The sequence below is a fragment of the Palaemon carinicauda genome, chromosome 40, assembly GCF_036898095.1.
Source record: "Palaemon carinicauda isolate YSFRI2023 chromosome 40, ASM3689809v2, whole genome shotgun sequence".
NCBI classification, from domain to species: domain Eukaryota; kingdom Metazoa; phylum Arthropoda; class Malacostraca; order Decapoda; family Palaemonidae; genus Palaemon; species Palaemon carinicauda.
In genome coordinates this window covers 28,435,178-28,462,316 of record NC_090764.1, presented here as the reverse complement: position 1 = coordinate 28,462,316, position 27,139 = coordinate 28,435,178, and the positions used below count along the sequence as shown (strand labels likewise).

General features: G+C 42.5%; 1 long non-coding RNA gene across 5 annotated transcripts in view; it reads right to left on the bottom strand.

Annotated features, from left to right (window-relative positions):
- LOC137631605 (uncharacterized) overlaps positions 1–27,139 on the bottom strand; it is a 62,766-nt gene that overhangs the window by 31,243 nt on the left and 4,384 nt on the right. The window contains exons 1-4 of one of the 5 annotated variants that reach the window (XR_011041923.1): positions 27,006–27,126; positions 24,629–24,798; positions 23,941–24,035; positions 9,355–9,484 (exon numbers count right to left, since the gene is read on the bottom strand). This is a non-coding gene — a long non-coding RNA (uncharacterized lncRNA). Of the gene's footprint in view, positions 1–9,354; positions 9,485–23,940; positions 24,036–24,628; positions 24,799–25,250; positions 25,431–27,005; positions 27,134–27,139 lie in introns of those variants that run through there. The other 4 variants (XR_011041920.1, XR_011041921.1, XR_011041922.1 and 1 more) reach the window with 4 other exon arrangements.

Sequence of the window (27,139 nt, the reverse complement as noted above, 5' to 3'; positions counted from 1 at the left end):
CTAGTTGGAGAACCATCATTCATTAGTATTACATCATTGTCGTCGATTAATTCAACAAGATTACCCCATCTATCACACATTTCCACCCCATAAAGTATGCTTTGCATTAAAATCACCCATTAAAATAAAAGGGGCAGGAAGCTGATTGATCAGATCTTGGAGGTCAGAAAGTCTAAGCCTTCTTGGATTACCAGCATGATCTAAGAGGAAAAGTTCTATGGATGGTTCAATATATAGCGAGCATCAAGTAATTTTTTTCCCGATATGAGTTCTAACTGCCCATGCCTGTAGTGGTGTATCGAGTAGGATCGTTTCAAATTTTACAGATTTGTGAATAATAAAACCTGTACCACCTTGAGCTCTTGCAGCTTGCAATGGAGGGGATCTACAAAAATGATAATTGAGTCCAGGATTAAATGGTTTGTCACTGATCTTGGTTTCCTGTAGACAAATTACCTTCGTGTCTGAGTCCCTGGTTAAAGTTTTTATTTGCTCAATGCTAGTATTTAGACCTCTGCAATTCCACTGGATGATAGACATTATCTTTTGTTATTATTTTTCTTTGTCTCATTTGTCTTTTGGGACTTTTCAGATGAAGCCATGTAAGGCCTGGAGATGGAAGGCTTTACTAGGCCACCACTCTTCTTTTCTTTCTTTCTAGGATCTTTATAAAAGTCAACCTTAGGATCATGAGCAGTAGGGCACTTACCTGACTTAGATGAAGGTGAGGATGATGGGGACCTTTTCCTCTTTGGAAGATCTTGTTTTCCAATCTCCATCAAATCAGGTAGAGATTCTGCCTGAGACAATACATTTAAGGAGGTGGAAGCCACATTGGCTTCCTTGGAGGATTGTGCTAGAACTTCAACAGTTCGAGCACTTAACCCATAAGGCTGGGCTACTACCTCTAGGGGAGATGCTCCTATCGGTGACATTTCTTTTGGAGTGTTGGAAACCATATTGGCCTCTTTAGAGGTTTGTGCTCTGGCTTTTATAGGCTGAGCACTTGACCCAGATGGCTGGGCTACTACCACTAAGGGAGATGCACCTGACGGGCCAGGTGCTACCACTGGTCCCCCTGTGGTAGTAAGGGGTAGTGGATTATAATCTTTTGGTGGCATCTTGACCACGCGAGCAAAATTAAGTTGCCGATTGAGTAAATGCTTTGCATAACCTACACTTATATGTTCAGCATTTGCTTTCAAGATTGCAGCTTCTTCTTTCTTGTATTCTCTACATCTTTTATCATTTGATTTATGATGATCTTTACAGTTTGCACAGGTTGTATCTCTGTTGCATTGGCCATGTTCTAACAAAGAACAGTTAATACAGATCTTCGTATTATTGCAGTACCGGGAAGGGTGACCGTACTTGAAACAATTAAAGCATTGTAAAGGCCTAGGTTTATATTCTCGGACACGTACTCTTTCATTCTCAATTATATGATCTGGTATTACAGGGGTTTCAAATGTTAAAACTACCATGCTTGTTTGATGGATCTTACTTACTTTCCAAACATTAGCAGGGCACATGTCCAGAATTTCTGGTTCTGAAAATTCATATAGATGTTTATCAAAAACTACTCCTTTACCATAGCTAAGCTCATATGTGGTTTAATATCCTTAATAGGATCAATTTCTGCAATCTTCATGCCACAAAGCATGTGAGCTTGAGTATCTGCTTTTGCATTAATCAAAACAGATTGCTTACCGTATCTGCTAATATCCTTACTTTTAATTAAACCAACTTTTTTTTGTATAAATTTACTAATCTTATAATAGTTATAATTATCTATCTTCCCAGATGCAATTATCCATGTTGGGGGCTTGGGGGTTCTTACTTCTGGAAGTCTATGCTCTATTTCTTTTTCCATCCATTCTTCTGGTTTATATACCTCTAGGTGTCTTGGTGCTTTATCACAGAGCCCCAGAAATCAAACAATTGTCAATTTTTATGCTCTCTAAATTTTTATTTGCTTCTAAAGCAATCTCAAAACTTGAAAATGATATCCAAGCTTCCCAAAAGCCTTTACTACCATTAAGCTCCATTAAAATTTCTTTGATTGCCCCAAATCTACAGAAGGCTTCATGAATTATGTCATAGCTACAACCAATTGGTATGTTTTTTAAGTGGAGAATTTTCAGATTTTTTGTTGGATCTGGTAATGAGCCAGAACCAGAGAGTAAAGTATTACTGTTATTACAAGAGTCATTTTCCACCAGTGCTGATAAATTGTCTTTAACTACACTGGTCAGAGAAGTATTGTTGGAGGAATCCTTTTTATTGCCGAGGTTGTCAACAGAGCTTTCCTAACTTAAACAAGCAGAAGTCGTCAACGGTGTCTGGGGTTCGCCATTTGATCCAGGGGTACGGGGAACATTAAGTTTACTCATTATTTTTTGGGGGAGGGAAGGGGTCATAATAACAATGAAAAAAAACAATGGAAAAAAATAAAGTTTAAGGGAGAGAAAATATTGAGACTGTCTGAAATTCCAAAGAAGACACCGTTAGCCTTTCCTGGAACTAATTTCTCCACCAATAACACCTGCGAAAGCTGCTTACCTAATGTCCACTCCCTACCCAACCACAAAGGGATGGTACCACTATGATTAGAGTGGCTCAAGTGTATGCCAAACCCGCTTGATGGGACAGAGCATTTCATGAATACAATCATCCCCACTCTAATCATAGTGGCAGGCAAACCGGACAGAATGCCGAGAGTCCTATCTCTATGAAATCGCCAACCCCTGGAATCCTAAGGCCAAATTTTCCTACGAGATAGTTCTGCGTGCCAGTATGGGAATACTGACACTCCTAGGTGTCCAAACATTTTCGGGCAGTTGGCAAGACCACCACAGCTCCCACAATTGATTTTGAAATAAAAACCGATCCTGGATACAATGTCCCCTCTAAAAAACCTGGACAGTGAAATGGGTAAGAGAGTTTTGACAGCAAGGTTGGAGACAGCTGATAATTATGAAGGAGGAATAAGCAATAAGAAGTAATAGAAAAAGAATGAGAAAAATTTAGAGTCAAACTGAGGAAAAAAATTCCCCAGTTCGAGAGCCCTCTTGCCCGTCACAAGCCTTCAGCACGGGAATGATATGCCGCGCTGAAGCCCAATGACTTCATTAAGGCATTCTCTCGTTAAGAGGGTCGCAGGTGTAGAGACATCCGCTCCGCAACTTGTTGCGGAACGCCTCTTTCTGTGAGGGGATGCTGGATAGTCTCCAGGCGTGAAGCCGAAGCGATGCTACGGCTTTGTGGTAGATGTTGCAGTGTGGTTGATTGAGTAGCTCGTGTCGTGGGGGAAGCTCTCTCGGGAGTTCCGTCAGGGGATGCAGAAGGTCCTGGAACCACTCTGCATGATGCCGTAGCGGAGGTATCAGAGTCATCGACAGGTTGACCGATAGTCTGGTCTTGCTGAGCACCCTTCTTACCAGACAGAACGGTGGGAAGGCGTAGACGTCGATGTTGTCCCACCGTTGTAGGAAGGCATCTTGCCAAGAGTGCCTTGGGGACCGGGACTGGGGAGTAGTACAGCGGTAGCTTTAAGTTCAAGGCTGTCGCGAACAGGTCCACAAAGTCAGGACTTTGTTGGCTACTAGAGGGTCCAAAGACCACTCGGTACTCGCTATCTGCGAGGCTCTGCTCAGACTGTCGGAGAGCACATTCCTTTGCCCGGAATGAAGCGAGCCGATGGTGGTATTGAGTGGAATCGGTTCATCTCAGTATCTCTACTGCAAGATGGGAGAGCTGTTATGAAAAGGTACCTCTCTGCTTGTTGAAATAAGCCACCACCGTGGTATTGTCGCTCACGGAGCGACCCGCCAGGGATTGCTGGAACTGTTGAAGGGCCAGATATACGGCCTTCATTCCTAGCAGATTGATGTGGAGGTACCTTCTGATTCTGACCAAAGCCTGAGATCCTTTGGTTCAGAACGTGCCCCCCTCCCCTTCTTTTGACGCGTCCGAGAACAGCATCAAATGCGGGGGAAGGACGTGAAGATCCACTCCCTTCAAAGGTTCCCGTAGGTCAACCACCACTGCGGGTTCATTCGTTCCGCAGGTCCCATAGGGACCAGAGTGTTTCTAAGAATCGTTGCTTAGGTTCCTCCGGGACTTGAGCCGCCATTGCAGGGACCTCATCCTGAGGCGGCCGTTTGGAACTAGACGGGTCAGGGAGGAAAGGTGACCTAGGAGACGTAACCAAGATTGGGCTGGAAGCTCTCCTCGTCTGAGGAAAGGTTCTGCGACTCTCCTCAGCCTTGCTATCCTGTCGTCTGATGGGAAGGCTTTGGGAGATTGGTGTCTAATATCCTGCCTTTTCTTGGTGTCGAAGAAGGGTCGATTCCGAGACTGCCGGGGTTAGCCAGTCATCCAGATAGCGAAGGGGACGGATGCCGATCCTGTGTGGCCACGAAGATATCAGGGTGAACATTCTGGTAAACACCTGCGGTGCTGTGGAGAGATCGAAACACAGTACCTTGAACTGGTAGACCTTGTTGTCTAGGCTGAATCTCAAGTACTTCCTGGAAAACGGATGGATTGGGATCTGGAAGAACCCGTACTTCAGATCCAGAGTGCACCTCAAGTCTTGTGGTCTCTCTACAAGTCTGATCGACTCTGCTGTTCCACGCTGAACGAAGTTTGTTCGACAAACTTGTTCAGAGCTGATGACGGGTCTCCAGCCTTCAGATGCCTTCTTTACAAGAAAGAGTCGACTGAAGAAGCCGGGGGCAGCCGTCGACGACCTTATGGAGAGCATCTTTCTAGAGCATGGTCTCGGATTCTGCCCGAAGGGCTAGCCCCTTTGCCGATCCCATGGCATAGGAGCTCAGAGACACTTGATTCGCTGTCAGGGGAGGTAGAGATGTTATGAACGGGACGAGATATCCTTGGCTGATCACTGAGATCGTGCAGGAATCGGCCCAGAGTTGCTGCCACCTGAACGCGCAACTTTAGGCATCCCCCCACTGGGGGGTAGGGGGGTTGCCAATCCTAGCGTTTGCGGCCTCGGCCGCTCCCTCTAGGATCATTGCCTCCCCAGGAGGACTTCCCGTCCTTTTTGTCCCTGACAGGAGGGGGCTGCTGTTTAGACACCTTTGTCTTTGCCGTCGGAGCCGGTTCCGATGTCCTAGGCTGATGAGGCTGTTGTTGTTGAGGCGCTGGAGGCTTGTAGGATCTGGATGTAAGCACCTTTGGAGGGGCGAATCGTGATCCGATTTCCTCTACCTCTCAGCTGTCCGTCCCACGTCCTTGGGCTCAAACAAGCTCTTTCCAAGAATGGAAGAGTGTCTGAGCTTGCCGACATCCACGGTTGGGACTTTCGAGAGGAATCTCTCGGTCACTGCATCTCAATGCTTCAACATCGAGTTTGCCCACAAGTTCGAAACTTGGTGAGCCGGGTATCGATGGTGCTCGTGCCCGAGAGGAGGAAAGTTTCCATGGTGTTTCTGGTGCTCTCCTTGGACAAGTCCTCGGATTGCAACAGGATGTCCAGAGATCCAAGCCAGACAACCAGCCACGAAGTAGCCTGCATGGCGCACTTTGCAGCCTTCACCTGGCTCAAGATCTCCGAAGCCAAGAATGTCACCTGCCAGGCGGAGAGTTCGAGGGAAATTTCCCTGGTAAGCCCTTTCCTGGAATGGTGGAGGGGCAGAGCTAAACCAGGCTCCCCCATAATCTCGAAGTACCTCCTCTGCTGACGGCTGACAGCCGCAGTGTCAGTGACTCCCGCTGGAGGGAAGGGGATCGGGTGATCCTGAGGAGTAGAGATGATGGGGCCTGCCTGAAAAGAAGAATGTTGCCTAGACCTCTCAGAAGCTCCTTCCTGCTCCTGCACGTGCGCTGCTCTGCGTTTACGGGGTGGAGATTGTGACGACAATGATCTGGAAGCACGTGCTCCAGAAGACTCGCCAGGTTGCCCGTGTTGCGAAACCCGACGGGAATCGTGGACGAAATCGCGCTGGTGCTGGTTCTCACGCGATGGTAAACTCGTTGGCTCGCGCGCGGGCGAGTGGGAGCGAGGTTGTAAGGGTAAGCGCTGGCGGCCGGAAGACCGATGGCGCGTCGGCGAGCGATGGCGCGTAGTGACCGATCACGTACAGGAGTGTTAACGCGTGAGCGCGTAGAAGACCTACTGCGATCTGAAGCGTGGGCACGTTGGCGCGTTGAAAAACGCTTGCGCGCAGGCGAAGACTCGCGCAGGCGCTTAGGAGATCGCTGGCGCGTAAGGAGAGACCTGGGGTGCCTCCTGGGCGGCGCGCTGTGATGTGGAAGCGTGCTGGAACGTTGGCGAGTGCGTGAGCGCTGGGACTGGAACTGCGCGTGGGCGCGCTTCGCGCGAAACTCCAGAAGGGTGCTGAGAGTCCAGAGGAACCTGTGAGCGCCTGTGCACTAGCGTAGGAACCTCTGGAACTGCGCGCGACGAGGCAGGAACCGGGGAGATCGTTGGCGCGGCCAGAAGATATCAGCGAGGGTGCAGAACCAGATGGTGAGGTTGCGCGCAAGGGCGAACGCTCGTGGGCGGGCACAGGAGACTTCTCGTGGGCGCGCAGAGACTCTTTCAAGTCTGGAAGTGCGCACCAGAGAAGGTGAGCTCTAAGGGAGCACAGGAGATGGTTGGCGTGGAGGCAAAGGAATAATCTCCTTGCTTGCGCCCAGATCCGTAGATCGTGGGCGCGTGGCCGAACGTTGGTGCGCATTGCGCACATCAGGAAAGGGCGCGCAGATGTGCGCTGGCGAGCAGGCGAACGTGGGAGTTCAGCGAGAAAATAATCTCCTTGCCTGCGCCCAGATCCGGAGATCGTTGGCGCGAGGGCGAACGTTGCGCGCATTGCGCACATCAGAAAAGGGCACGCTGACGATCAGGAGATCTACGGCGAGACTCAGCTATAGGAGATCGCTGGAGTGTTGATTCAGCAGAAGTCTGGTCCACAGCAGGAGAGGTTTTGCGAACACACACGCAGGAGAATGAGGTGCACAGGTAAAAACCTGGCACTAAAGGGACTTACAGTACTCACATTGTGAGATAAGCCCTTTGCCCTGAGGGGACCGGTGCCTGTTGGAAAACGGGGTGAAGTGGCGCCCACTGCGCATCTGCGTCCAGGAACGGAGATGGAAGATGAGAAGGTCTGGCAGGTGTCGGAGATCGCAAACGATCTGCCGAAAGGTCTAGCGAAGCATCTGCAACGGTCTGTTCTCGTCGAGGAGGATCCTCTGCGGGACTGAAGATTAAGACAACCACGAACAGGAGCACCATCATCAGTCCTCCGAAGAGGAGTCTCTGTAGTGAACTCCCCCGAGGGGGAGAGGCACTCGCAGGAGAGACCGTTGTACTCAGCTGCCCCTCGAAGGATGTTCGGAGGGGGGAACTGAGCCTTCAGCAACATCAACAACAGCAGGAGGAGTCCTCCGAAGAGGAGTCTCTATGAGTGTCCTCTCTCGCAAACGAGAGGTGAACACTTCGTAGCAAAGACAAGAAGAACTGAAGAAGACACCCCTTACGGCCGTTGGATCAGCAAGCTGACCTGTAAAGAGCAACCCTGCGAAGAGGAGCTCCTGCAGCTGCTCAGCCCCTTGAGCGTAGCTGCACGTGCGACCGCTCAGCACCAAGAGCATAGTTGCACTAATTCCATGGTCCGGCCTTGCAACCGCTCAGCCCCTTGAGCGTGGTTACAAAAGCGGTCGCTCAGCACCAAGAGCATAACCGCCCAAGGACCAGGAAACCAACCAGGAATTATTAAGGTAAGAGAAGTTCCTCCCCCTTGAAGGGGAAAAAAAACTCATACCTGGGAAGGGAACCTCCCTCGGAAGGAAGTTACCCACCCATGGAGGCGAACCTCCTGAGTGCTCTAAATGAACTAAGGAGCTGACAGCTGTCACGGGAGACCTTCTAGGAGAAGGGAACACGCCCATGACGAAGTCCTAGAGAGGAGGCGGCAACAGCAGACTCCCCAGGCCCTAACAGGACAGCTCTGCTTCGTTGGCGCATTAGGCAAATGAAAAACTAGATGGCTAACTGTGAAAATAAAATAAATTAGTTAACATTCATTCCCCCGGGGGGAACTCAGAAGAGGAACCCCGAGGTAAAAGAACATAAGAATTACACACCAGGTATGCGCCCTCCTCCCCCACTGACACTCACGGGAAGGGGGGGAAGGCGGAGAACTGTAATAAAAACAGAATTATAACAATTATAATTATGTAATTCATCTAAGAATGTTCACTAATAGAAGAACGAAAGAACCCCGAAGGAAGCGTTTTACACAGAAGCTGAAAACTTAACAAATACAATTAGATTTCATTAAAATAATTAAGACAAAATAAACGGAGAAGCAACTCAACCCGCAAAGGGAAGGAAGCTACCGTAATATGTAGTAGTAATAAAAAGGTGAACGACCTCGAGAGAGAGAGAGAGAGACCGCAGTCAAACTAAACTCCTATGTTCCCTACGCTGATAGTCCAAGTTCCCCGTAGGAAAGGAGGAACAGCGGAGAAAACAGATTAATAAAGTCCAGCGATGACGATTCCCCACAGCGCCTGAGAAGGAAGCCGAAGGAAGGACCGAAGGACCAAGGGAGAGATCGCGACCCACGAAATGTCACCGTGGAGGCCTGGAACTACATGGAGATGTTGTCGTACACTACACACATACAGCACAAACACTGAAAAGGAAACTTACTGAATTTCTATACTCAAATATATACATAAACATAAGAATGTTTATATATATATTAAGTATAAGAAATGTAAGTAATTAAGTAAAGACAAAACATTAATGGCTGCCATGCGAGGACGGGAACAGACATGTCTGCCCACCGTCCGAGCCAAAAGCGAAGTGAATCAGTTCACCGGTGTGTGAGGGGGGAGGGGTAGCTAGCCACCCCTCTCCTACCCCCTCGCTAGCTAGCGAGAGGGTAGTTAACCCTCGTTAAAAATCTAATGGCTCGCCATTTCAGCTACGCTGAAAGTAATACCCCATGTAAATAGTGTGGTTTGTATTTCGGTTACGAAACAAATGGATTGTTGAAGAACTGGATCTCCTAGGACTTCAGAGAGAGTAAAGGCTAGAATAGAATGAAATGAACTTTCTATATGAAGATGATGGATGAAATTTTGAGCTGTACTCACTCTACAAAATACAGTACCTGTACCTCAACGTATGATGCAAGGCATACTACTTAGAACTGCTATAATATTTTAAATTATGCTCCCAGCTGTTAAACCACAATCACTAGTAATGCATTAGTATAAAGGTATTTCTAGTGTGTGTGCACACATTTTAGTGAAAGAGCTGAAATCGTACAGAGCCATGAAAGAATGACACTGTTCTTGCACCCAATACTGTACCTCTTATTTCAGTTCCACGTTCCCTTCCAGACTACAATCACCAATCCAAAGTACACTGCATTTCTTATCTGTTTCCTTCCAGGCTGCAACCACCAATCCAAGTATGCTGCATTTTTTTTATCATCAACCACTGGAAAATTAAGGAGATGAGAAATAACGAGCCTAGTTTTCTTTCCACAAATCGAGAATGAATGGCCCTATTTTCTATAAGAAATGTTTTACAAGATTTTCTGTTATAAGTGCAACTGGACAGAAGAAAAAGTACAAGTGTGAGGAACTGTCAACCATCATGAAATCTTAGGAAATTTGAAATTTAATATCTACAAAAGTGAATTCAAAGCAATGTCAGCTGTTCATACATAAAAATTTATAATTCTATTTTGTAAACTTTATGTATGGTGTAAAAAATAACAAATTTGGAAATAATCTGTATTTTTCCTAACATACAAACCTGGAGCTATTTATTAGGGTATTACTTTCGGCGCAGCTGAAAGATGAGCCATGATAATTTTAGTGAGGGATAACTACCCCCATCCGCTAGTTAGCAGGTGGGGGGTGGGGTAGACTGGCTACCCCGCTCGCTCACACCTCTCGGCTGAGTAACCACTTTGCTTTATGACAGGACTTCTCGGGGGACAGGGTGGCGGGCGAATTTGTATAAATAGCTCCAGGTTTGTATGTTAGGAAAGATACAAATTATTTCCAAATTTGTTATTTGTTCCGATACAGATACAAACCTTCGCTATTTATTAGGGTGACTTACTCTTAGGAGGGAGGATGTCCTCACCAACTGGCCTTGGTCATGACCCGGGGTCCTCTCTATTTCGACCTGTGATCGATAGCAGAAGGGACACTACCCTCGCTAAAATCAAGTGCTGATATGAGGTAATGCACTGATAGCGGCCTGCAGAAGCTTGTGTGTGAGTGGAACTAACTATGTGGCTTGTCTTTAACATAGGAACTTGAGTACAGAACCTATTGTTCTTAAAGATTTGCCCAATACCCTCCCTCTAAAAGGTATTGGGGACATAACAAAGTATTCTTCTATACTTAGGAGGCACAAGGGAAATGGGTCTTACCTGCAGTGAGGTGAGGTCAGCTATGTTGAGGCTTGCGGAGCTGTTTTCCCCAGAGGGGAGAAGGTGACATTCTTACACATTCACCCCAGACTAATCTGGGTAGCCTCAGCCCTCAACCCTCTGCTACTTGTCCATCAAGGAGCCTGAGGTGTTTAGACCATTTGTTGTGCGACCACCAATGGACCAATGGTAAAGGTCTCCATGTTCTTGTGGGTTACGTCTTTGCAGGTAGTGGGCCGTGAAAGTCGATTGACGCTTCCACATGCCCCCTCAAAGTATCTGCACCACAGTACAGTGAACCCTCGCTACTTCGCGGTTCGACCATCGCGGATTCACCACTTCGCGGATTTTTTCCATAACCCATATATATACAGTAATATATATATATATATATATATATATATATATATATATATATATATATATATATATATATATATATATATATATATATATATATATGTATGCATGTATTTATGTATATATGTAGGTATGTATATGTGTATACATATAAATATATATATATATATATATATATATATATATATATATATATATATATATATATATATATATATATATATATATCTATAAGTAGGAAGATGTGATGTAGTTCTAAGGGAAAAGTATGGGAAATATGTCTGGGTAATAAGCAAAGCTCTACCACCAGTTTGTTTCTACATTATGATCAGAGATAAATGTAAACAAAACATTGGTTGCCATTTTTTATCGTGCTTTTTAGCATGTTTAGGAAATGCATGATATAAAATCACCTTTAATATTTGTGCCTGTTTTAGTTTAGGGTACTGTAGTACATGCATTAAGTGTTCTGTACATTAAAGGGTAGTTTGTTAACAGTACTACGTACAAGGGAAGGTGTTAAAAGTCTGAATATACATGTTGAATAAATAGGTAAATATGGTGTCACTACTTCGCGGATTTTCACCTATCGCGGCCGCGACTGGAACCTATCTACCGCGATAAACGAGGGTTCACTGTACTTGTAGTTTTTTGAACGCCAGGGACGTAGCAATGTCACTGACGTTACGAGCTCTGGGTCTTAGGATGGAGGAGAGAGTAGATTAAGAGTAACGTCAATTGCCTTACGATCCCAGAGGGGAAGGAAATCCTTGAGGTCGTCCTCTTGACCTTCCCCGAGCTGATCAACAGTGCCAACACCCGGGGGCGAGCTGGTATCGTTCTTTTTAGGTAACCCCACAGACTCCTCACTGGGTAAAACCCCAGTTGATGGGTTTCCGGTTATCGAACAAAGACACTTTATTCGAAATGGGCTGCACCTAGGGTACAGCACACTCGGATTTGAGTCTTGGCAATCCACTCAGGGACGCCGCTGAGGATTACTTCTCCCCGTCTCCTAGGGTAGGAGACATCAGAGGTTGGATCGTACAGCACACTAACACTCTTGGCCAAAACCCCAAGTGAGTAGAAAGGGCATCTTCCATGTAAGGAAGTGATCTGCTGCTGGGCCTACAGTTCGTAGAGAGGGGCCTTCAGAAACTGAAGGACCCGAACCGCGTTCCCAGGAGGAGGTTGAGATCCGATGGGGGACAAGTTATCTCACACTTGCATAAGTAAAGGCATCGATAGGAAAGAATCCCTTTCCACGACATCAGTCACAAAGGACCGAACACTTTGCCTGGAAGACCGACGCTGAAAAGTGTGTGAGGTGCCTAGACGTCTTTCCCGTAACCTGTTGCGAAAGGCCTCTCTGAGAGGGGTGGTTTAGGATCGTCCCAGGCGAGAAGTCGAAGCAAAGCCACGTCTTAGGAAAGTGTTCGCATGTGGCTGCTTCGAAGATCGTGCCGTGGAGGAAGATCCCTCAGAGCTCCGTCAGGAGCTGTAGAAGGTCCGGGAACCATTCTGCGGGTTGCCATAGCAAAGCTATTGGAGCTTCGTCAGGGGCTGCAGAAGGTCTGCGAACCATTCTGCGGGATGCCATAGCGAAGCTATTGGAGTTATTGATAAGATACTGCTTATCCTGACTTGGCCGAGGACTTTTTCACCAGTCCGAATGGGGGGAAAAAACAAGGCACACCTCTAAGCTTCCCCCCGATCTTGGAATACATTTTGTTTGAGGTCCTGGTGAACGGTCGAGTGGGAGCCTGAAGATCAGGGCCACTGCGAGCATAACCACAGTCGGGGACCCCACAAAGTTAAGACTTTGTTGGATACAAGATGATTCCAAGACACTAGGAGCCCACTATCTGGGTGGTTTTGCAAGCACATTCCTGTACCAGGAATGACGCGAGCAGATGGGGGCAACTATTTGTCCTCAGTCCATCTAAGGCTTCGTACTGCTAGAAGGTTCTCCAAGAGAGGTGAATGCTAGTACCTTTCTGAATCGGACCAACATACGAGGATGGAATGGTATGGCATATGCCCCCCCCCCCTCTCTTTTAATGCATTATAGAGAGCATCAGGTCCAGAGGGAAGACGAGAAGACAGGCCTCTTTGCAGAAGCTCTCGTCTGCCACCCATCATCCGCGGATTGTCCAGCGGTGAGGGGGGGGGGGGGAGTGCATAGCAATAAACACACCTCGAGATGATGTCGAGACGTGTAACCAATTGCACGACCTTGCAACGAAGGGGAACAGCCTGTTCGCCCTCCAACTGGCACTAATTCAGTGTGGTTGGCCTAATAAGACTGATACCAAATGGTAAACCAGTTAATCAGTACAGCTTATGTTATAATAGCGAATCTCCATAGAGATCGCTTTCCGGACAAGAGACTGTACGGTAATCGCCAAACCCAAGAGGGGATTGAGACTTATCTTCAATCTATTGTTGGGTGGGTAAAGAGCATAAATGTACTACTGAGTAGTAACACCGAACTGTGCGCATGACAAGTATACATGCGTAGTTCGACTTAAAAGTCGTGTCCGGAACTCAGTTGAAGAATGTTGGAAACATTCGTAACGGAGGTTTCTCCTTCTTAGGACAAAAAACATTCGTACTTCTCCGTCTCCGATCGGCGTAACCTCTAGTGTAGCGATCATACCTCCGTTTTATACCTGCTTGCCTTGTGGGTGGGCTTGCTAACGTTCATAAACGTAATGAGAAGCTGACAAAGTTTGTTTGGTTGCCTTGTGGGCAGGGCTTCTTAAAGTTTGTAAACTTAATGAAAAGCTGACTACATTTGTCTGCCCACCTTGTTTACGGAGCTTGCCATCATTCGTAAATGTAAGCAGAAACTAACAATTTCCCTTGGGACTAAAGGCTGAGATAATAACCTTGTAAGGGTATACAGTATATCACAAGCACATTGTGCTAGTGCTCTGAAGCTTTCCATTTCAGCGGTCAACAACGCCTAAGAAAATAACCCAGAATGATTATATTTCACGAAAATTGTCTTAAAGAGAACTCGTGTCCAGGGACACAGCGACGGATGCGGCTGATTCAAGCCATCGGTAGTAAATCATATTTGTGGCAATGACCCTGAGGTTTTGTTTTGGCGAGAGCGCATGCCCCAGAGAAGTTCGTTCCAACAATTTCAACAATTTATACAGTTTATACGAACGTCTACAGTTACATAAAACTTTTCCGTGCCAAAAGATACCCATTCTGAAACAAAGTCTTCCATGAAGTGTTTGTTGTCCCAGAATGCAAAGAACACAAACACTAGGCAAGTTCATATATGGTTGCTAACCAACGTTGGCGAGCATCCGCATTATTATTATTATTATTATTAAAAGAAGGAGTTTTACCAGCCCAATGAGTCAAGCTTGACTCTCACAGGGCTGGCCCGAAAAAAAAAATCGGGATATAAAGAAATATAAGATTATAAAAAATTCAATTGATAAGGAAAAAAAAATAAATGAAAGAAAAAAAAATTATATATATGTATATACAGTATATACTTATAATCTTTAAATATTCTAAATATGGGTGAATAGATGGATGAATAGATATATATATATATATATATATATATATATATATATATATATATATATATATATATATACACACATACATATATATATATATATATATATACATATATATACATATATATACATATATATACATATATATACATATATATACATATATATACATATATATACATATATATATACATATACATATATATACATATATATACATATATATACATATATATACATATATATATATATATATATATATATATATATATATATATATACATATATACATATATATATACATACACACATATACATACATACACATACACACACATACACATATATACATATGAAATCTGAGTGATGAAAATAATTAACAATATATTAAATCTATGTAATTTAAAATGAATTGGTAAAAAAACTTAGGTAAAAATTTAGATTCTATCAATAATACGTGAATTCCTTAAAAAGGTTAAAATTCTAGAAACAGAAAAATTACTTGATTCAGTTAAAATTTCAGAGAAAGTTTTCTGACCAAAACATATCTCTCTCTCTCTCGCTGGAAAACTTTACAAACCGAAAATATATGTTTAATAGATAAAAAAGTATCACACTCACTGCACATTGGAACAGTGCCGTGAGGTGTACTCATTAAAAATTCATGGGTTAATCTCGAGTGCCCAATTCGTAATCTGGTTAAAATTACTTCTGTTCTCTTGTTCTTTTGTGTCGAGGAATCCCAAGGAGCAACCTTCGGTTTAATTTGCCTTAATTTATTATTTTCTGGCACATTATTCCAAACATTCTGCCATTTTTCCAATATGAAATGCCTTAATAATGTGATCAAATCTCCAACTGGGAGGTCAATGTTTTGTTGTGGTAATTTAATGGCTTCTTTAGCAGCAGCATCCGCCTTTTCATTACCAACAACTCCAACATGAGCCGGTATCCAGCATAACTCGACACTTACACACTGAGAAGATAATTTACTTATAAGGTCTTCAATTCTTAGGATCAAGTGGTTCCTATGAGTATAGTTTTTAAGGGCCACTATGGCACTTTGAGAATCTGAATAGATGACAAATTTAAAATTCTTCCTGTCTTCAATGGTTTTAATCATATTGATTGCTTGTAAAATGGCGTATAACTCTGACGTAAATACTGATGATTCTTTTGGCAACGATAATTGTTGTGTTCCATCTAAAGATACTGCAGCACATCCAGTACCCATTGGGGATTTAGAACCATCAGTATATATTGCATAGTGAGGACCTTTTCTCTGAATATGTTCTATGGTAATTTGCTTGTGGTGACTCGGAGTATAAGTGAATTTTTTTGATAAATAAAACAGATGAGAACAGATTCTTGTCCTTGTCATAATCCAAGGTGGGGGAAATAAAGATGGTTGAATAAGATTCACTTTAACGTTTGTTGATTGTAACAGTCTGTTTGCTCTAATTGGGAATGGTGGTTCATGGTTGTTTATAAATATGTCCCTCTCATTAAAAAGCTTTTTTGTTGGAGAATTAGTGGATAAAATTTTCAATGCACTCCGCATTGTTACAAAATCCCGATGCAAAGACAATGGGGGTTCTCCAATTTCACATAAAACAGAGATTTGGGGATGATCTAAATGCTCCGCTACAAATTCTCAGGCCTCGAGTGTGTATTGGATCTAAAGATTTCAAAGTTGCTTCTGATCCTGAACCATAAATTGGGCTACTGTACCATAATCAATTCTTGATAATACTAATGCTTTATACATCATTAGTAAAGTTGATCTCCTTGCACCCCAGGTTGTGTGAGATAATTTCCTCATTAAATTAAGAGCACTGTTACATTTGGATTTGATGTATGATACATATGCTTTCCAATTCAAATGGGTGTCAAAAATTAGTCCCAAAAACTTTACCTTATCTTGAAATTGGATTTGTACGTTGCCCAATGTTAGATTGATATCTTGGTTTTGCTTCCATCTACTGTTTTTATAAAACATTATGGCTTGAGTTTTTTCTGCCGAAAGTCTAAAACCAACAGATGCGGTCCACGCTAGTATTTTTCTAGTGGCACTATTTAGAATCCTTTGTAAATGACGCAAGCTATTGGAGGAATAGTAAATTGCAAAGTCATCTACATATAGACTACTTTGCACTCCTTGTGGCATTTGATTAACAATGTCGTTAATTGCCAATGCAAAAAGAGTCCCGCTTAAAACACTGCCTTGTGGTACACCACTGTCAAGATTAAAAAATTCGGAGTAAATGTTATCAATACGAGTTTGAAACGTTCTTCCACCAATAAAATTTCTAATAAAAATAGGAAGGTGTCCTCGAAAACCATTCTGATGTAAGGATTTTAGTATCGAGTGTCTCCACGTTGTATCATATGCCTTTTGAATATCAAAAAATATGGCTATTGTGATCTGTTTTCGTTCAAAGCCTCTACGTATATAATTTTCTAAGTGTGAAAGTGAATCCAAAGAAGATCGTTCTGATTATGAGCCAAATTGAGAAGTTGATAGAATATTATTGCGACGTAAACACCAATTTAGTCTATAATTTACCATTTTTTCAAGTAATTTACATATGCAACTGGTTAATGAAATTGGTCTGTAATTGTTTGGATTACTTGGATCTTTCCCTGCCTTTACTATTGGTATTACTATTGCATGTTTCCATGCCTTTGGAAATAGGTGTTTGGTCCAAAGATGATTGTAAAAATCCAATAAATATGCTTTAGCTAAAGGGGCTAGATTTCTAATCATATCGAAATTTATCTTATCTTTACCCGGGGCTGTTGACCTACAATTAGATAAGGCAAATTCCAACTCCTCTTCAGTGAATCTTTTATTGTAATATATATCCTCCATAGTATCAAAGTTCAATGGTGTTGCTTCTTCTCTTCTTTTAATGGCTCGAAAGTGAGCATCTAAATTATCAATGCTGCTTATATTTTCAATATTATGGCCGATAATATTAGAGATTGTCTGAGTATCATGTATTAACGAGCCGTTATGCATTAATGAATGTCTCGCTGGTTTGCTGTAAGAGCCATTAATCTTCCTAAACTTCTGCCACACCTTCTGCACAGAAGTATTATCCGATATGCTTGACACGTATTTTTGCCATGAAATTATCTTGCCTTTAATTACTTCCTTTCTGAATTTAGCAGAAACCCTATTAAAATATTGTTTCAACACTAATTTCTATTGCTATGTCAACCAGTTTGTTTATTTTATTCCCTAACATTAGGGGACCAGTGCTCAAATGTTTGAATCTTTTATTTAGGGTTTCTAATTTTCTTCCAACTGCATGCTTTTCGTTTATCAGCTGGGTTAATGTCTCTGACCACCATGGGACTGAATGTTTTAACTGTCGGGTGCCAGTCAGAGGTATCGATTTATCAGCCGCTTGTGTGATAAAATTCACAACGTCATCATTTGTTTTATCATGATCTTGGGAGTAATCAAAGGGAGGCACTTGCTTAGTGTAAAACTTGAACTTATCCCAGTCAGCTTTATCTGTATTATATCGTTGAATCGAAGAAGTTGGTGTATGTCCTAATATGGTAATCAAAATAGGAAAATGATCACTGGTAAACAGGTCGTCTAAGACATTCCATTCGAACCTATCAACAATATTATTGGAACGCAGAGTTAAATCTATTGATGAATAGGTTCCATGAGCTTTTGAATAGTAAGTGCTACTCTCTGCCTCATTCAATATACAGAGGTTATGATCATTCATCATCTGTTCAACCTTTGAACCATTTATGTCAACATCAACACAATTGGTGTCCCATATGGAGTTATGGGAGTTGAAGTCTCCTAGTAATAGTATATCCTCTTGCGTATTTGGGAGTACTTTAGGTAGATTTTGTATATCATAGTTGAAAGAGGGTTGATTGTACATATTATAGATATTAAAAGTGTCGTTATTTAGATGTAATCTAACTCCAGATAATTGAAATTCTGATGTGTTGAATATTGAAGCATCATAAGTTACTTTATTATGAACATATACTGCAGTCCCTAAAGTATTGGGAGAAGGGATTGAGCGAGATGCTAAATTGTAGTTTCCTATTGAAGGAACAGTATCATTAGTATGTTATAAGCATATTGCAATAGGGTTATAATTTTTCAATAGTCTTTGGATTTCCCCTAAATGTAAACGGGTTTTAAGACCATTAATATTCCACTGAATTATGTAAGGATTGAACGTTACGGCAAAGAAGATAAATTTCCACTGGGTAAGGCATTATTTCTGCTTATTCTGTTGGAGACGGGTTTCTGCTTGACTACGCTAGTTGTAGTTTTTGAATCAAGATTTGGTTCCTTGGGTATGGCTCCCTGAGTTTTACCCTTGTTTGTATTAGCTTCCTGGGTGTCATTTGGATTAAGGTTAAGTTTTTCTATAAATTTTTCCAGTTGGAGGGTGCCTGTTGCACGTTTCTTTATTAGATGGTCAACACACATACAACCAGCATTGTGGCTTTCTAATTTGCCATACTGGTTTTTGTTTTTGTTCTTAGTAAAATTATCTATTATATTATTCATCTTATGTACATTTAGATTTTTAGGGTCATTGAATTCTGCCATGAAGCAATCGTTACAACCACATGAAACTTTGTGTGTTGTATTTTCTGCCATTGTTTTACGTGAAAGCATTAGTTTTCCAGTCATACCTAGAACTGGAGAAGGGCTTATTTCTTTAATGGGTGCATTATTATTCGACTTGCTTTCACTTCCTTGAGGGTCATGGGGATTCCTATGGACTTCAACGTTTATCACTTGTTTAGTGATGTGGTTATTGACTGTGTTAGGTTCGGGTCCAGAGGTTGGGAGTTCTAGTAATTTTTCGATATCCATTTCAATTGCATCTGGTATAAATTCTATATTATTTGTTTTTTTGGGTTTGGGTGGTGTTGTATCTTCAATTACTCTTTTCTTGCTCACGGATTTTGATTTATGGGGCTCGATATCAACCATCTCTATTTCTCCTATGTTTTCTATAGCCTTGCGGGCACTGTCTGTGGCAAGTGTGTTGAAACGGTTTTGCAGTGGAATACGGTCTTCTTGCTTTAAGGGACCATTTTGGCCTACTTTGTTATTTGGTTTTTTGTTTATTCTACTGCTATTATTGTTTTCCAGAGTAGCTGGAACTGGATGAGAGTTCTGTGGCTTGCTGGAATTATTGGAAATCTTGTCGGGCCTTGAGGGATTTGTTGATGAAGAAGGTGAAATCTCAGGATATTTAGATCCAGCAGTAACTGTGGGGTAAGTATTCCTTGAGTTATTATTTAACTTTACGGGATTGGACAAAACTCTGGCATATGTTGGATTAGAACCATTAAGTTTTTTCCTTGCTGCACCAAAAGTTATATGCTCATTATTGGCAGTCTCAATTATTGATTGCTCCAGTTTGTACTGAGGACACAGTTTAGAATTGGGAGAGTGAGCTCCCTCACAATGGAAACAAAACTTTTCATGAGTAAAATCGGCGGAGGTATCATGGAATTCGTTGGGATCATGAAATTCGGAACAAATATAACATCTTTTCTTATTAGTACACTTTACATTAATGTGGCCATACTTGTAACACTTATAACATTGCATTGGTCGTGGGTGGAATTTCTTGACCGGAATGTTTAAGTGTCTGATCTTGATGTAATCTGGTTGGTAATGTGATGAAAAGATTAAACAAATTGCATTATTATTCCCTTTTAGTTTTTTAGCTTTAAGAACGGTAGCTGGGCATCTTTTCAGTATATCTTCATCAGAAAATTCACTTAGATCCCTACTATAAATAATTCCTCTTGCGTGGTTGCAAGAGTGGTGAGGAGAGACTCTCTGAATTATATCTGACGAGGAAGCTTTAAAATTATTCAATAATACAGCTTGAGATTCGTTACCTGCTTTAATAAGCAGACAACGGCCATAGCGTGTTAAATTTCCCTGTGGAATACAGCCTACCTTTTTTTCAATACATTCATACCCCTTTATCAGATTATTACAGCCCTCCTTGTATGAAGCAACATACCAGACTGGTTCTGGTACTATTCTGGTATTTTCCAGAACTTCTTCATGCAAGGCAGAGCATTTGGGTATAAAGTCATATTCCGAGTCTAAAACATTTTTTATACTATGCAATTTCACTCGACAAGAAAGGTCAGAAACTTTACCATTTCTTATTTCATGAAAAGCATTTGTAGCTTGTAATGTGTTACTAAAAGTGACATAAGCCTCAAATTCTTGTTTATCTTTGGAGAGCTGCAGTTTCATTCTTGTTATATCTCCAAACTTTTTCAGAACATTAAATAATTCTTCATAATTCCCATTGCGAGTAATTCCCTCACAATATAGGACCCTTAAATATTCATTTAAACTGCCAGAGTTTTTATTTCTCTGGCATCTGGGGGAAGTTGGAATGAAAGGTTCCAGAGTAATAGCACTGGATGAATGCGAGTCCATCGAGTGAACTATTTTCCTGGAAGAGTCAACCAGAGAGGAAGCGGATTGGTCGTCAACGGGTTTCGGTGGGTTCGCCATAATGACGAGAAGATTAATTTCATCTGGATATTCCCCCCACCCACCAAGGAGCCACACTTAGAGGACGGGTTCATCCCTACAATTAGGGCCGCCCTAGGGGCAATATCCAGAGATACACCCCGCCCTCAGCACTTGAGGCGTCATGACGGCCGTCAACGTCAGACCCAGCACTGAGGGAAAGGTTTGACATAAAACTTTCCCCTCGCTCGGTCACGTCAGGTACTCGAGTTCTTTTGAGATGGCATGCCGTCCATCCCACCTGCGTCAAATCCAAAGAGGCAGCCAAACCGTAATCAAACATAAGCCAAAGTCAATAACAAGTTCATGTCCAAGAGTTGGAGATGGGAGAAAAAAGGAAAAAACAAAAGGAAAAGAGAAAGTGCTGACTAATTTAGTTGGATCAACAGCTTGGCACCAAGGACCAGTGGGGAAGCAATTCCCACCAAACATCGGAACCCAGCTGCTAATCCCTAAGCCCCCCATCCACATCAAGGCTTCAGCATCTGGGGGGGCGAGCATCCGCAAATGCTGGCAAGCGCTTGAGAACACTAGCAAAAATCGGTGAATGCCGTCTGATACTAGCAAACACTGGCGAGCGTCAACAATGTGCTACTAATCCCCTCGAATGTCAGCAAGAATCAGTGAACGAGAATTATAAACATCTAGCAATCTCCTTTCCGGCTAGATTCAGTAACATACGCTACTCTACCTATGGTGAGAGGGTCTCAAACTCGTCATAGGTACTATATCTTGGGTCTCGCAAACCCTCGCGACTCGTCTCAGGCAACCCTGCCATGGTTACCGAGGCAAGGCGAGGGTCTCGCACGAGGCGAGTCTTGCAAGAGACGAGAATTTCCCTCGCCTCTCCTCTAAGTACTTTTAACCTTCCAAAAGATGGTGATGAGGAGCCTTATGTCAATCCCTTGAGGAACGAAAATGGCTGCGCTTGATTTGAAGATCAGCCGTTTCTTTCTCGTTAGTTAGAAGGGGCATGTCCCAAAAAGCTTGGCCTCGCAAAGCTGCAAGAGCTTTGTTGTGTCCAAAGGCACAATATGGCAATAACCCCCAAGAGTTAAGGCCTACGAGAACTTGTCGATGGGGAAGGAGGTGGCCGCAAGCAGCCGGCAGTCAGCCACATCTGCAGCAAATATCCCAGAGGAAAAATGCAACGAGAGACTTTTCGCACCTTGAGGGTACGGCAGAGATAAGTAGGAATTGTAAGCAATTACCTAACTCAATCGTCGACAAGTTCCAAAGGGCATGGACAAATCTAAGTTGCGACGTGAGTCCAATACCTTTCGGCAAGATCTGAAGATCAACACTTCTTCCTTCCAGTGGAGCACCACCTTGCATACAAAGCTGCCGCTCAGAAGGGAAGGTTGGAGAAGATCTCTCTCGCCAGAGAGAATCGAGCAACTCCGTCAGCAGGCGCATCGCCTCGCGGATGAGGGAGCTGCCGTTCATTAGTGTGTTGGAGAAGATCTCTCCTTTCGCAACAGAGAGGATCGATCAACTCTTCTTTCCCATGGCGCATCGCCTTGCAGACGACGGAGCTGCCGCTCAGAAAGGTGTTGGAGAAGATATCTCCTCTCGCAAAAGAGAGGATCGATCAACTCCTCCTCCCGATGGCGCATCGCCTCGCGGACGAAGGAGCTGCCGTTGGAAGGGTGTTACATCGTCCTTCCTCGGAAGGTCGAACTGCCCAACATTTGGAGATGCACCTCCCACTTGTACAGGTTGCATCTCCTCTCTTTGGATGAACCCGGATAGAGGCACAGCACCCATACAACCTCTGGAACGAAGCCGAAACTCGTTTTCGACACCTCACGGTCATGCAATAAGTCACTCCGAGAGTTCCTATTAGCCAATGCTCATACCCGCCCGACGAAGCAGAACAGACGTAGAGCGAGCAGCAGAGGTACTTGCTACCTTCCTCACACGGGAAACTGTGTGAGGAAGGCAACTCGAAAAGGAAAATTATTAAGCATTAGGCCAGATACCTTTAACTGTATAGATATCCATGAATTTATTTTTATTTGTTTGTAATCTTTGTTTAGGTCAATGTAATACCAATGTCAACGGCGAAAGATATCCCGACCGCGACTGCAGTCGACGAAAAAGTTGTCTCCCTTGTCGGCAACACAAAAAGTGCAACCTGGACCAGAAATGCAACAAATACATTTTTTTTTCTTATTTACGAACTGATAAACAAGGACTTTGTAAGGTCTGTAGCATTTGGATGTAGATGCATAAATTGCATACGCCTGGTAGGTTATGTACCAGACAGTGTTCAATTGTGTGGCATTAAAGAAGCCATACCCTTGCCAAATGACTGATGGCACATTCGAAATCACTAAAAAAATAATACATACATACCAAAACGTTACCGGTCATATAGCTGCAAAGTTAAATGAATGCTTACACCATGTCTTTGAATCATACCAAAATACTTTCACATGAAACGATTTATATCTATCCATGAAAAATAAATTTCAGCCACATTCCTGCAGTTTAGAGGATATTAAAAATTAGCATTCTCTAATGCCCCATAAAAATATAAAATCTAAAGTAACTAATCTGTACACAAATGTTAAAAGGCACGTTCAAATAAGTAATCCCACCAACAGCATTTCCTCCATCATCAGAACTGCCTTTGACGTTTATTACCTCATGCAATATAAATGGTGGTAAATATATGATACTTTAATTTCTAGCCAAATACATGAACCATATATTTTTCCTACTCGCTATCTTGTGTTTTATGCATTTCTGACCATGATTAATGGGGGCAAACCACCCAGTCGTGAATTTTTGGACCCCCTTATAAAAATACATTTATGGGGGACCCCAGTGGGAAACCAGGGTTTTTTGGGTGGGGAAATGTCAAATGAGTGATTTGCAGCTATAATAATGGTCAGAAATGCAAAATAAGCACAAGATAACCAGTTTGAAAAATACATGGTTCATGTAAGTTGCTAAAAACAGCCCAAAACGCGATTACTGAACAATTTTGAGATTTGCAAAAGGGTACAGAACCTAATAAACCTACCTGACCTAACCTAGTAGTTCCCAGGTCCCAACCACTAGCTGGGGGGCTTGCAAGTCACAACCACTAGTCGGATCCCCCCCTTAACAGGTCACAAACTAAAAGTAAATCACAAATAAATCCTTACAATATGATAAAGTAAATCACAAATAAATCCTTACATAATGCAATAGTGGTAAATATATGATACTTTAATTTCTAGCCAAATACATGAACCAAATATTTTTCCTACTCGTTACCTTATGTTCTAAGTATTTCTGACCTTGATTATTGAGGCAAACCACCCGTTCATGAGTTTTTGGACCCACTTATATAATGACAATTATGGGGGACCGTAGTGGGAAACCGGGGTTTATAGGGTGGGGAAATGTCATAAACGAGTGATTTACAGCAATAACAATGGTCAGAAATGCAAAATAGGAACAAGATAACCAGTTGGAAAAATATATGGATCATGTAAGTGGCTGAACATAGGCCAAACATGATTATTAAAGACATTTTATATTTGTAAAATGGTGCAAAACCTAACAAACACACCTAACCTAGTAGTTCCCAGGTCACAACCCCCAGCCGGGGGCAAGCCCCTGGACCCCCTTCCCAGGCCACAACCCCTAGGAGAGGGGCAAGCCCCCGGACACCCTTCCCAGGTCACAAACTACAACAAAATCAAAATTCACAAATAAATCCTTACCTTAAGTTTAGGAAGTCGAAGGCTGAGAGTCTTCCGTTGACAAAGGAAGAACTGTCACTGACCAATACCATGTTGTACAGTCATACTCGTAGACCGTCGTAGATGGGTGGGGCCCGGTACAGTTTGGCGGCTTGAAGCAGGAAATGATGTAAGGGCTCGGACCTCTTGTGCTGGAAAAATAAGCCCACTTTAGTTTGCTAATTATTGAAAAAACAAAACAACATTAAATTATGTATTATAATAATTTTTACCTGGCATATATAGACACAAGATAAATATTGAATAAAATATTCTTTTTTGAATCCCACCACGGAGAACGTAACTCTTGATATCTAGCCACAGCCTTTCGAAGTTTTGAGTATGTGCAGCAGTCTTGGGATCCACAAAGTTTTGCGAATGATTCACACTGAGGTGCACATACCCGGCAGTGGCGAGATCTTTGTGTCCCTTCCATGAATCACTGTGGATTACGGATTACGCTCCCTGCCTTAATATAACGTTGTATCAAGGGCACACGGGTCTCGGCAATGACATACTTGGTTGGTCCACCAAAGGGACCCCACACATTTTATTGCTCTCCCCTCCATGCCACCGAACACCCATACACCGGACAAAGACCTACCTCTTATATTTCGACCTCCCAAACTTGCATTCATCCACTTCGACGACAATGCCAGGCCCACCAATAGCCAGAAAGTTCTGGCAGTAATTTTCCGCGACTTCCGAACAATAAGACCTCCAGTTAACTGAAGTTTGTAATGCCCAGCCAAGGTTATGTGGGTGACATTGCCGAGCGAATAGGCCCTTTCGAGGAAATGATTCACGAACAGCAGTATTTACCATGCTTGAACGTGAGCCTTTTCCAAGAAAGTGCCCTTAAATTCGGTTACGGAAAAACCGCATGCATGACGCTTTCCCTTCTTAGCAACCTTGACAGATCAATTACAAGCCCACTGATTAACTCGAGATCTAAAGATACACGGCTGTTGGCAGGGAGGGCATTGAACGTCTGAAGGGATGACTCCATGGTTCTGTAGGAACTCGTATGCCCGTTTATTTTCTCTGAAAAAGAGGGAATGTATCTCCCACTCCCACAGAGGACAACCTCGACATATGGAAGCCATGATGATCATGAAACTGAAGAGAAAAGGGGGTGGGGATAGGTGTTGTAAAAGAACGCCCGGGAACTTATGAAGAACTACTTGCAAGCTGTTGTGTTAATTGGTTTAAAAAAGCCACCTGACAGATACGTCATTGTAAATACACAGAAAGCTCTGCAATCCATGGCAAAAAAACGCATGCGCAGCAGCGCAGTAAGTCCCCTTCAGTCTTTCAAATGTAAAGAATAGACTTCAGTAAAAACCATACTTCACATTTAAATCGACCGATACATTAGTTAATATGCCCCAGCCCCCATTAAACATTAAGAGAAAAACAACAAGCTAGCCAGCACTAGTCCACTTCTTATAGAGAATTTAATTTTCGCTAGCAATTAATTAAACTATCATATATTAACCGAAAAAGTAAATCACAGATAATTCCTTACCTTTTGATTGACACCGTCTTTTTTTTCTTTCTTTTTTTTTTTTGCCTTAGCAATCTATACGGAAGCTTTGCACAAATTTGCTGCTCTTGCCGAAAAAATAAGTCAGATTCGGACATTTGATGCAATATTTCGCTGTTATTTTTTAATTTCACACGAGTAACAATAGATTTACACAACGGAAAGCAGTTCCATCATAATCAATTGCCGACATAAACGAAATTACACTAAAGTTAAAAAGAGATTGATGTTCTCAAGTTCCCTCTTGACACTTCTTTACGCGATAGAGGTTAACTTGACACTGAACTTCTGAAGGCGAAGGTGGAAAAAAAATGAACTTTTGAAATACTTGTAAGCTGTTAATTGGATTCAAAAACCACCTGACAGATACGTCATAGTAAATACACAGAAACCAGGCATGCTGGAGTGAAAACCATACTTCACATTATAATCGACCGATATGTAAGTTTTTTTATGCCCCAGCCCCTATTAAACATAGAGAAAAATACCAAACTAGGCAGCACTCGTCCATTTCTTATAGCAAATTACACTTTCGCTAGAAATTAGAGTATCATATATTAACCAAATAAAGTTAAATATGATAAGTTCTAGAAGGAAAACAAATCAGCTTATTTAATTTAGATTAATTACTATAATCATTAGAAGCTGGATCAAAGGCTACGAAGTCGAACTTTTTGTAATGAATCTAGCAAGGAACCTACCATGAATAATACTGTCAAATTAAAACATTACTCAAGACAGATTGTGCGTGGAAAACATTAAACTGACAGTAAATAATTTCAAAATCCATTAAACTGTACCATATACACTTACCTTCGCAATATTCCTCTCTATTACACAACATTATGGACTTGACAGCAGTGAAACTAAACGTAAAATGAGATTCTTCTTCATCTATCACAACAAAGGACCATGGATCATTTACGTGGCTTTAAGAGTCCTTGGTC